We start from the raw sequence: 12,417 nt of genomic DNA on the forward strand, positions 1-12,417 counted from the left end.
CAGTTCCAGAGCGATTCGGCCGATGAGACCTTCCTATTTAGTCGTTTTCAGCCAATTTTCAGAATTTTTGAAAATTTTACTTTTTTGTGAAAATATCCACTAAATGAGGGAATAATATGTGTGAGGGTACCCCAGGAGAGTTCCAAATGTGTGTGGGTAGAATATATATCCCACGGGGGTTAAATTGAATAAAGTTGAAAAAATTTTTTTTTTGGACTTAGTCATTTTTCAGGCGTTTATCAGACTTTCAGATATGGGAAATGTCAGTGAGCGTTCCGATTTCAGTTCCAGAGCGATTCGGCCGATGAGACCTTCCTATTTAGTCGTTTTCAGCCAATTTTCAGAATTTTTGAAAATTTTACTTTTTTGTGAAAATATCCACTAAATGAGGGAATCATATGTGTGAGGGTACCCCAGGAGAGTCCCAAATGTGTGTGGGTAGAATATATATCCCACGGGGGTAAAATTGAAAAAAGTTTAAAAAAAATTTTTTTTGGACTTAGTCATTTTTCCAGCATTTATCAGACTTTCAGATAGGGGAAATGTCAGTGAGCGTTCCGATTTCAGTTCCAAAGCGATTCGCCCGATGAGTCCTTCCTATTTAGTCATTTTCAGCCAATTTTCAGAATTTTTGAAAATTTCACTTTTTTGTGAAAATATCCACTAAATGAGGGAATAATATGTGTGAGGGTACCCCAGGAGAGTTCCAAATGTGTGTGGGTAGAATATATATCCCACGGGGGTTAAATTGAATAAAGTTGAAAAAATTTTTTCTTTGGACTTAGTCATTTTTCAGGCGTTTATCAGACTTTCAGATATGGGAAATGTCAGTGAGCGTTCCGATTTCAGTTCCAGAGCGATTCGCCCGATGAGTCCTTCCTATTTAGTCGTTTTCAGCCAATTTTCAGAATTTTTGAAAATTTAACTTTTTTGTGAAAATATCCACTAAATGAGGGAATAATATGTGTGAGGGTACCCCAGGAGAGTTCCAAATGTGTTTGGGTAGAATATATATCCCACGGGGGTAAAATTGAAAAAAGTTCAAAAAAATTTTTTTTTGGACTTAGTCATTTTTCAGGCGTTTATCAGACATTCAGATATGGGAAATGTCAGTGAGCGTTCCGATTTCAGTTCCAGAGCGATTCACCCGATGAGTCCTTCCTATTTAGTCGTTTTCAGCCAATTTTCAGAATTTTTGAAAATTTCACTTTTTTGTGAAAATATCCACTAAATGAGGGAATAATATGTGTGAGGGTACCACAGGAGAGTTCCGAATGTGTGTGGGTAGAATATATATCACACGGGGGTAAAATTGAAAAAAGTTTAAAAAAATTTTTTTTTGGACTTAGTCATTTTTCAGGCGTTTATCAGACTTTCAGATATGGGAAATGTCAGTGAGCCTTCCGATTTCAGTTCCAGAGCGATTCGCCCGATGAGACCTTCCTATTTAGTCGTTTTCAGCCAATTTTCAGAATTTTTGAAAATTTCACTTTTTTGTGAAAATATCCACTAAATGAGGGAATAATATGTGTGAGGGTACCCCAGGAGAGTTCCAAATGTGTGTGGGTAGAATATATATCCCACGGGGGTTAAATTGAATAAAGTTGAAAAAATTTTTTCTTTGGACTTAGTCATTTTTCAGGCGTTTATCAGACTTTCAGATATGGGAAATGTCAGTGAGCGTTCCGATTTCAGTTCCAGAGCGATTCGCCCGATGAGTCCTTCCTATTTAGTCGTTTTCAGCCAATTTTCAGAATTTTTGAAAATTTCACTTTTTTGTGAAAATATCCACTAAATGAGGGGATAATATGTGTGAGGGTACCCCAGGAGAGTTCCAAATGTGTGTGGGTAGAATATATATCACACGGGGGTAAAATTGAAAAAAGTTTAAAAAAAATTTTTTTTGGACTTAGTCATTTTTCCAGCATTTATCAGACTTTCAGATAGGGGAAATGTTAGTGAGCGTTCCGATTTCAGTTCCAGAGCGATTCGCCCGATGAGTCCTTCCTATTTAGTCGTTTTCAGCCAATTTTCAGAATTTTTGAAAATTTAACTTTTTTGTGAAAATATCCACTAAATGAGGGAATAATATGTGTGAGGGTACCCCAGGAGAGTTCCAAATGTGTGTGGGTAGAATATATATCCCACGGGGGTAAAATTGAAAAAAGTTAAAAAAAATTTTTTTTTGGACTTAGTCATTTTTCAGGCGTTTATCAGACATTCAGATATGGGAAATGTCAGTGAGCGTTCCGATTTCAGTTCCAGAGCGATTCACCCGATGAGTCCTTCATATTTAGTCGTTTTCAGCCAATTTTCAGAATTTTTGAAAATTTCACTTTTTTGTGAAAATATCCACTAAATGAGGGAATAATATGTGTGAGGGTACCACAGGAGAGTTCCGAATGTGTGTGGGTAGAATATATATCACACGGGGGTAAAATTGAAAAAAGTTTAAAAAAATTTTTTTTTGGACTTAGTCATTTTTCAGGCGTTTATCATACTTTCAGATATGGGAAATGTCAGTGAGCCTTCCGATTTCAGTTCCAGAGCGATTCGCCCGATGAGTCCTTCCTATTTAGTCGTTTTCAGCCAATTTTCTGAATTTTTGAAAATTTCACTTTTTTGTGAAAATATCCACTAAATGAGGGAATAATATGTGTGAGGGTACCCCAGGAGAGTTCCAAATGTGTGTGGGTAGAATATATATCACACGGGGGTAAAATTGAAAAAAGTTTAAAAAAAATTTTTTTTGGACTTAGTCATTTTTCCAGCATTTATCAGACTTTCAGATAGGGGAAATGTTAGTGAGCATTCCGATTTCAGTTCCAGAGCGATTCGCCCGATGAGTCCTTCCTATTTAGTCGTTTTCAGCCAATTTTCAGAATTTTTGAAAATTTCACTTTTTTGTGAAAATATCCACTAAATGAGGGAATAATATGTGTGAGGGTACCCCAGGAGAGTTCCAAATGTGTGTGGGTAGAATATATATCCCACGGGGGTTAAATTGAATAAAGTTGAAAAAATTTTTTCTTTGGACTTAGTCATTTTTCAGGCGTTTATCAGACTTTCAGATATGGGAAATGTCAGTGAGCGTTCCGATTTCAGTTCCAGAGCGATTCGCCCGATGAGTCCTTCCTATTTAGTCGTTTTCAGCCAATTTTCAGAATTTTTGAAAATTTCACTTTTTTGTGAAAATATCCACTAAATGAGGGAATAATATGTGTGAGGGTACCACAGGAGAGTTCCGAATGTGTGTGGGTAGAATATATATCACACGGGGGTAAAATTGAAAAAAGTTTTAAAAAATTTTTTTTTGGACTTAGTCATTTTTCAGGCGTTTATCAGACTTTCAGATATGGGAAATGTCAGTGAGCGTTCCGATTTCAGTTCCAGAGCGATTCGCCCGATGTGTCCTTCATATTTAGTCGTTTTCAGCCAATTTTCAGAATTTTTGAAAATTTAACTTTTTTGTGAAAATATCCACTAAATGAGGGAATAATATGTGTGAGGGTACCCCAGGAGAGTTCCAAATGTGTGTGGGTAGAATATATATCCCACGGGGGTAAAATTGAAAAAAGTTAAAAAAAATTTTTTTTTTGGACTTAGTCATTTTTCAGGCGTTTATCAGACTTTCAGATATGGGAAATGTCAGTGAGTGTTCCGATTTCAGTTCCAGAGCGATTCGCCCGATGAGTCCTTCATATTTAGTCGTTTTCAGCCAATTTTCCGAATTTTTGAAAATTTCACTTTTTTGTGAAAATATCCACTAAATGAGGGAATAATATGTGTGAGGGTACCACAGGAGAGTTCCAAATGTGTGTGGGTAGAATATATATCACACGGGGGTAAAATTGAAAAAAGTTTAAAAAAAAATTTTTTTGGACTTAGTCATTTTTCCAGCATTTATCAGACTTTCAGATAGGGGAAATGTCAGTGAGCGTTCCGATTTCAGTTCCAGAGCGATTCGCCCGATGTGTCCTTCATATTTAGTCGTTTTCAGCCAATTTTCAGAATTTTTGAAAATTTCACTTTTTTGTGAAAATATCCACTAAATGAGGGAATAATATGTGTGAGGGTACCCCAGGAGATTTCCAAATGTGTGTGGGTAGAATATATATCCCACGGGGGTAAAATTGAAAAAAGTTTAAAAAAATTTTTTTTTGGACTTAGTCATTTTTCCAGCATTTATCAGACTTTCAGATAGGGGAAATGTCAGTGAGCGTTCCGATTTCAGTTCCAGAGCGATTCGCCCGATGAGTCCTTCCTATTTAGTCGTTTTCAGCCAATTTTCAGAATTTTTGAAAATTTCACTTTTTTGTGAAAATATCCACTAAATGAGGGAATAATATGTGTGAGGGTACCCCAGGAGAGTTCCAAATGTGTGTGGGTAGAATATATATCCCACGGGGGTAAAATTGAAAAAAGTTAAAAAAAATTTTTTTTTGGACTTAGTCATTTTTCAGGCGTTTATCAGACTTTCAGATATGGGAAATGTCAGTGAGTGTTCCGATTTCAGTTCCAGAGCGATTCACCCGATGAGTCCTTCATATTTAGTCGTTTTCAGCCAATTTTCAGAATTTTTGAAAATTTCACTTTTTTGTGAAAATATCCACTAAATGAGGGAATAATATGTGTGAGGGTACCACAGGAGAGTTCCGAATGTGTGTGGGTAGAATATATATCACACGGGGGTAAAATTGAAAAAAGTTTAAAAAAATTTTTTTTTGGACTTAGTCATTTTTCAGGCGTTTTTCAGACTTTCAGATATGGGAAATGTCAGTGAGCGTTCCGATTTCAGTTCCAGAGCGATTCGCCCGATGAGTCCTTCCTATTTAGTCGTTTTCAGCCAATTTTCAGAATTTTTGAAAATTTCACTTTTTTGTGAAAATATCCACTAAATGAGGGAATAATATGTGTGAGGGTACCCCAGGAGAGTTCCAAATGTGTGTGGGTAGAATATATATCACACGGGGGTAAAATTGACAAAAGTTTAAAAAAATTTTTTTTTGGACTTAGTCATTTTTCCAGCATTTATCAGACTTTCAGATAGGGGAAATGTTAGTGAGCGTTCCGATTTCAGTTCCAGAGCGATTCGCCCGATGTGTCCTTCATATTTAGTCGTATTCAGCCAATTTTCAGAATTTTTGAAAATTTCACTTTTTTGTGAAAATATCCACTAAATGAGGGAATAATATGTGTGAGGGTACCCCAGGAGAGTTCCAAATGTGTGTGGGTAGAATATATATCCCACGGGGGTAAAATTGAAAAAAGTTAAAAAAAAAATTTTTTGGGACTTAGTCATTTTTCCAGCATTTATCAGACTTTCAGATAGGGGAAATGTCAGTGAGCGTTCCGATTTCAGTTCCAAAGCGATTCGCCCGATGAGTCCTTCCTATTTAGTCGTTTTCAGCCAATTTTCAGAATTTTTGAAAATTTCACTTTTTTGTGAAAATATCCACTAAATGAGGGAATAATATGTGTGAGGGTACCCCAGGAGAGTTCCAAATGTGTGTGGGTAGAATATATATCCCACGGGGGTTAAATTGAATAAAGTTGAAAAAAATTTTTCTTTGGACTTAGTCATTTTTCAGGCGTTTATCAGACTTTCAGATATGGGAAATGTCAGTGAGCGTTCCGATTTCAGTTCCAGAGCGATTCGCCCGATGAGTCCTTCCTATTTAGTCGTTTTCAGCCAATTTTCAGAATTTTTGAAAATTTAACTTTTTTGTGAAAATATCCACTAAATGAGGGAATAATATGTGTGAGGGTACCCCAGGAGAGTTCCAAATGTGTGTGGGTAGAATATATATCCCACAGGGGTAAAATTGAAAAAAGTTAAAAAAAATTTTTTTTTGGACTTAGTCATTTTTCAGGCGTTTATCAGACTTTCAGATATGGGAAATGTCAGTGAGCGTTCCGATTTCAGTTCCAGAGCGATTCACCCGATAAGTCCTTCATATTTAGTCGTTTTCAGCCAATTTTTGAAAATTTCACTTTTTTGTGAAAATATCCACTAAATGAGGGAATAATATGTGTGAGGGTACCACAGGAGAGTTCCGAATGTGTGTGGGTAGAATATATATCACACGGGGGTAAAATTGAAAAAAGTTTAAAAAAAATTTTTTTTGGACTTAGTCATTTTTCCAGCATTTATCAGACTTTCAGATAGGGGAAATGTCAGTGAGCGTTCCGATTTCAGTTCCAGAGCGATTCGCCCGATGTGTCCTTCATATTTAGTCGTTTTCAGCCAATTTTCAGAATTTTTGAAAATTTCACTTTTTTGTGAAAATATCCACTAAATGAGGGAATAATATGTGTGAGGGTACCCCAGGAGAGTTCCAAATGTGTGTGGGTAGAATATATATCCCACGGGGGTTAAATTGAATAAAGTTGAAAAAATTTTTTTTTTGGACTTAGTCATTTTTCAGGCGTTTATCAGACTTTCAGATATGGGAAATGTCAGTGAGCGTTCCGATTTCAGTTCCAGAGCGATTCGCCCGATGAGTCCTTCCTATTTAGTCGTTTTTAGCCAATTTTCAGAATTTTTGAAAATTTTACTTTTTTGTGAAAATATCCACTAAATGAGGGAATAATATGTGTGAGGGTACCCCAGGAGAGTTCCAAATGTGTGTGGGTAGAATATATATCCCACGGGGGTAAAATTGAAAAAAGTTTAAAAAAATTTTTTTTTGGACTCAGTCATTTTTCAGGCGTTTATCAGACTTTCAGATATGGGAAATGTCAGTGAGCGTTCCGATTTCAGTTCCAGAGCGATTCGCCCGATGAGTATTTCATATTTAGTCGTTTTCAGCCAATTTTCAGTATTTTTGAAAATTTCTCTTTTTTGTGAAAGTATCCACTAAATGAGGGAATAATATATGTGAGGGTACCCCAGGAGAGTTCCAAATGTGTGTGGGTAGAATATATATCCCACGGGGGTTAAATTGAAAAAAGTTGAAAAAAAATTTTTTTGGACTTAGTTATTTTTCCGGCGTTTATCTCACTTTCAGATAGGGGAAATGTCAGTGAGAGTTCTGATTTCAGTTCCAGAGTGATTCGCCCGATGAGTCCTTCATATTTAGTCATTTTCTGCCAATTTTCAGAATTTTTGAAAATTTCACTTTTTTTGTGAAAATATCCACTAAATGAGGGAATAATATGTGTGAGGGTACCCTAGGAGAGTTCCAAATGTGTGTGGGTAGAATATATATCCCACAGGGGATAAATTAAAAAAAGTTTAAAAAAAATTTTTTTTGGACTTAGTCATTTTTCAGGCGTTTATCAGACTTTCAGATAGGGGAAATGTCAGTGAGCGTTCCGATTTCAGTTCCAGAGCGATTCGCCCGATGAGTCCTTCCTATTTAGTCGTTTTCAGCCAATTTTCAGAATTTTTGAAAATTTCACTTTTTTGTGAAAATATCCACTAAATGAGGGAATTATATGTGTGAGGGTACTCCAGGAGAGTTCCAAATGTGTGTGGGTAGAATATATATCCCACGGGGGTTAAATTGAAAAAAGTTGAAAACATTTTTTTTTTGGACTTAGTCATTTTTCAGGCGTTTATCAGACTTTCAGATAGGGGAAATGTCAGTGAGCGTTCCGATTTCAGTTCCAGAGCGATTCGCCCGATGAGTCCTTCCTTTTTAGTCGTTTTCAGCCAATTTTCAGAATTTTTGAAAATTTCACTTTTTTGTGAAAATATCCACTAAATGAGGGAATAATATGTGTGAGGGTACCCCAGGAGAGTTCCAAATGTGTGTGGGTAGAATATATATCCCACGGGGGTAAAATTGAAAAAAGTTGAAAAAATTTTTTTTTTGGACTTAGTCATTTTTCAGGCGTTTATCAGACTTTCAGATATGGGATTTGTCAGTGAGCGTTCTGATTTCAGTTCCAGAGTGATTCACCCAATGAGTCCTTCATATTTAGTCGTTTTCAGCCAATTTTCAGAATTTTTGAAAATTTCTCTTTTTTGTAAAAATATCCACTAAATGAGGTAATAATATGTGTGAGGGTACCCCAGGAGAGTTCCAAATGTGTGTGGGTAGAATATATATCCCACGGGGGTTAAATTGAAAAAAGTTGAAAAAATTTTTTTTTTGGACTTAGTCATTTTTCAGGCGTTTATCAGACTTTCAGATATGGGAAATGTCAGTGAGCGTTCCGATTTCAGTTCCAGAGCGATTCGCCCGATGAGTCCTTCATATTTAGTCGTTTTCAGCCAATTTTCAGAATTTTTGAAAATTTCACTTTTTTGTGAAAATATCCACTAAATGAGGGAATAATATGTGTGAGGGTACCACAGGAGAGTTCCAAATGTGTGTGGGTAGAATATATATCACACGGGGGTAAAATTGAAAAAAGTTTAAAAAAATTTTTTTTTGGACTTAGTCATTTTTCCAGCATTTATCAGACTTTCAGATAGGGGAAATGTCAGTGAGCGTTCCGATTTCAGTTCCAGAGCGATTCGCCCGATGAGTCCTTCCTATTTAGTCGTTTTCAGCCAATTTTCAGAATTTTTGAAAATTTCACTTTTTTGTGAAAATATCCACTAAATGAGGGAATAATATGTGTGAGGGTACCCCAGGAGAGTTCCAAATGTGTGTGGGTAGAATATATATCCCACGGGGGTTAAATTGAATAAAGTTGAAAAATTTTTTTTTTTGGACTTAGTCATTTTTCAGGCGTTTATCAGACTTTCAGATATGGGAAATGTCAGTGAGCGTCCCGATTTCAGTTCCAGAGCGATTCGCCTGATGAGACCTTCCTATTTAGTCGTTTTCAGCCAATTTTCAGAATTTTTGAAAATTTTACTTTTTTGTGAAAATATCCACTAAATGAGGGAATAATATGTGTGAGGGTACCCCAGGAGAGTTCCAAATGTGTGTGGGTAGAATATATATCCCACGGGGGTAAAATTGAAAAAAGTTTAAAAAAATTTTTTTTTGGACTTAGTCATTTTTCAGGCGTTTATCAGACTTTCAGATATGGGAAATGTCAGTGAGCGTTCCGATTTCAGTTCCAGAGCGATTCGCCCGATGAGTCCTTCCTATTTAGTCGTTTTCAGCCAATTTTCAGAATTTTTGAAAATTTCACTTTTTTGTGAAAATATCCACTAAATGAGGGAATAATATGTGTGAGGGTACCCCAGGAGAGTTCCAAATGTGTGTGGGTAGAATATATATCCCAAGGGGGTTAAATTGAATAAAGTTGAAAAAATTTTTTCTTTGGACTTAGTCATTTTTCAGGCGTTTATCAGACTTTCAGATATGGGAAATGTCAGTGAGCGTTCCGATTTCAGTTCCAGAGCGATTCGCCCGATGAGTCCTTCCTATTTAGTCGTTTTCAGCCAATTTTCAGAATTTTTGAAAATTTAACTTTTTTGTGAAAATATCCACTAAATGAGGGAATAATATGTGTGAGGGTACCCCAGGAGAGTTCCAAATGTGTGTGGGTAGAATATATATCCCACAGGGGTAAAATTGAAAAAAGTTAAAAAAAATTTTTTTTTGGACTTAGTCATTTTTCAGGCGTTTATCAGACTTTCAGATATGGGAAATGTCAGTGAGCGTTCCGATTTCAGTTCCAGAGCGATTCACCCGATGAGTCCTTCATATTTAGTCGTTTTCAGCCAATTTTTGAGAATTTTTGAAAATTTCACTTTTTTGTGAAAATATCCACTAAATGAGGGAATAATATGTGTGAGGGTACCACAGGAGTGTTCCGAATGTGTGTGGGTAGAATATATATCACACGGGGGTAAAATTGAAAAAAGTTTAAAAAAAATTTTTTTTGGACTTAGTCATTTTTCCAGCATTTATCAGACTTTCAGATAGGGGAAATGTCAGTGAGCGTTCCGATTTCAGTTCCAGAGCGATTCGCCCGATGTGTCCTTCATATTTAGTCGTTTTCAGCCAATTTTCAGAATTTTTGAAAATTTCACTTTTTTGTGAAAATATCCACTAAATGAGGGAATAATATGTGTGAGGGTACCCCAGGAGAGTTCCAAATGTGTGTGGGTAGAATATATATCCCACGGGGGTAAAATTGAAAAAAGTAAAAAAAAAATTTTTTTTGGACTTAGTCATTTTTCCAGCATTTATCAGACTTTCAGATAGGGGAAATGTCAGTGAGCGTTCCGATTTCAGTTCCAGAGCGATTCGCCCGATGAGTCCTTCCTATTTAGTCGTTTTCAGCCAATTTTCAGAATTTTTGAAAATTTCACTTTTTTGTGAAAATATCCACTAAATGAGGGAATAATATGTGTGAGGGTACCCCAGGAGAGTTCCAAATGTGTGTGGGTAGAATATATATCCCACGGGGGTTAAATTGAATAAAGTTGAAAAAATTTTTTTTTTGGACTTAGTCATTTTTCAGGCGTTTATCAGACTTTCAGATATGGGAAATGTCAGTGAGCGTTCCAATTTCAGTTCCAGAGCGATTCGCCCGATGAGTCCTTCCTATTTAGTCGTTTTTAGCCAATTTTCAGAATTTTTGAAAATTTTACTTTTTTGTGAAAATATCCACTAAATGAGGGAATAATATGTGTGAGGGTACCCCAGGAGAGTTCCAAATGTGTGTGGGTAGAATATATATCCCATGGGGGTAAAATTGAAAAAAGTTTAAAAAAAATTTTTTTTGGACTCAGTCATTTTTCAGGCGTTTATCAGACTTTCAGATATGGGAAATGTCAGTGAGCGTTCCGATTTCAGTTCCAGAGCGATTCGCCCGATGAGTATTTCATATTTAGTCGTTTTCAGCCAATTTTCAGTATTTTTGAAAATTTCTCTTTTTTGTGAAAATATCCACAAAATGAGGGAATAATATGTGTGAGGGTACCCCAGGAGAGTTCCAAATGTGTGTGGGTAGAATATATATCCCACGGGGGTGAAATTGAAAAAAGTTAAAAAAAATTTTTTTTTGGACTTAGTCATTTTTCAGGCGTTTATCAGACTTTCAGATAGGGGAAATGTCAGTGAGCATTCCGATTTCAGTTCCAGAGAGATTTGCCCGATGAGTCCTTCATATTTAGTAGTTTTCAGCCAATTTTCAGAATTTTTGAAAATTTCACTTTTTTGTGAAAATATCCACTAAATGAGGGAATTATATGTGTGAGGGTACTCCAGGAGAGTTCCAAATGTGTGTGGGTAGAATATATATCCCACGGGGGTTAAATTGAAAAAAGTTGAAAACATTTTTTTTTTGGACTTAGTCATTTTTCAGGCGTTTATCAGACTTTCAGATAGGGGAAATGTCAGTGAGCGTTCCGATTTCAGTTCCAGAGCGATTCGCCCGATGAGTCCTTCCTTTTTAGTTGTTTTCAGCCAATTTTCAGAATTTTTGAAAATTTCACTTTTTTGTGAAAATATCCACTAAATGAGGGAATAATATGTGTGAGGGTACCCCAGGAGAGTTCCAAATGTGTGTGGGTAGAATATATATCCCACGGGGGTAAAATTGAAAAAAGTTTAAAAAATTTTTTTTTTGGACTTAGTCATTTTTCAGGCGTTTATCAGACTTTCAGATATGGGATTTGTAAGTGAGCGATCTGATTTCAGTTCCAGAGTGATTCACCCAATGAGTCCTTCATATTTAGTCGTTTTCAGCCAATTTTCAGAATTTTTGAAAATTTCACTTTTTTGTAAAAATATCCACTAAATGAGGGAATAATATGTGTGAGGGTACCCCAGGAGAGTTCCAAATGTGTGTGGGTAGAATATATATCCCACGGGGGTTAAATTGAAAAAAGTTGAAAAAATTTTTTTTTTGGACTTAGTCATTTTTCAGGCGTTTATCAGACTTTCAGATATGGGAAATGTCAGTGAGCGTTCCGATTTCAGCTCCAGAGCGATTCGCCCGATGAGTCCTTCATATTTAGTCGTTTTCAGCCAATTTTCAGAATTTTTGAAAATTTCACTTTTTTGTGAAAATATCCACTAAATGACGGAATAATATGTGTGAGGGTACCCCAGGAGAGTTCCAAATGTGTGTGGGTAGAATATATATCCCACGGGGGTTAAATTGAAAAAAGTTGAAAACATTTTTTTTTTGGACTTAGTCATTTTTCAGGCGTTTATCAGACTTTCAGATAGGGGAAATGTCAGTGAGCATTCTGATTTCAGTTCCAGAGTGATTCGCCCAATGAGTTCTTCATATTTAGTCATTTTCAGCCAATTTTCAGAATTTTTGAAAATTTCACTTTTTTGTGAAAATATCCACTAAATGAGGGAATTATATGTGTGAGGGTACCCCAGGAGAGTTCCAAATGTGTGTGGGTAGAATATATATCCCACGGGTGTAAAATTGAAAAAAGTTGAAAAAAATTTTTTTTTGGACTTAGTCATTTTTCCAGCATTTATCAGACTTTCAGATAGGGGAAATGTCAGTGAGCATTCCGATTTCAGTTCCAGAGCAATT

Source organism: Phyllobates terribilis, unplaced genomic scaffold (genome assembly GCF_046119375.1).
Source record: "Phyllobates terribilis strain yellow unplaced genomic scaffold, ASM4611937v1 Scaffold_8__6_contigs__length_399053987, whole genome shotgun sequence".
Taxonomy (NCBI): Eukaryota; Metazoa; Chordata; class Amphibia; order Anura; family Dendrobatidae; genus Phyllobates; species Phyllobates terribilis.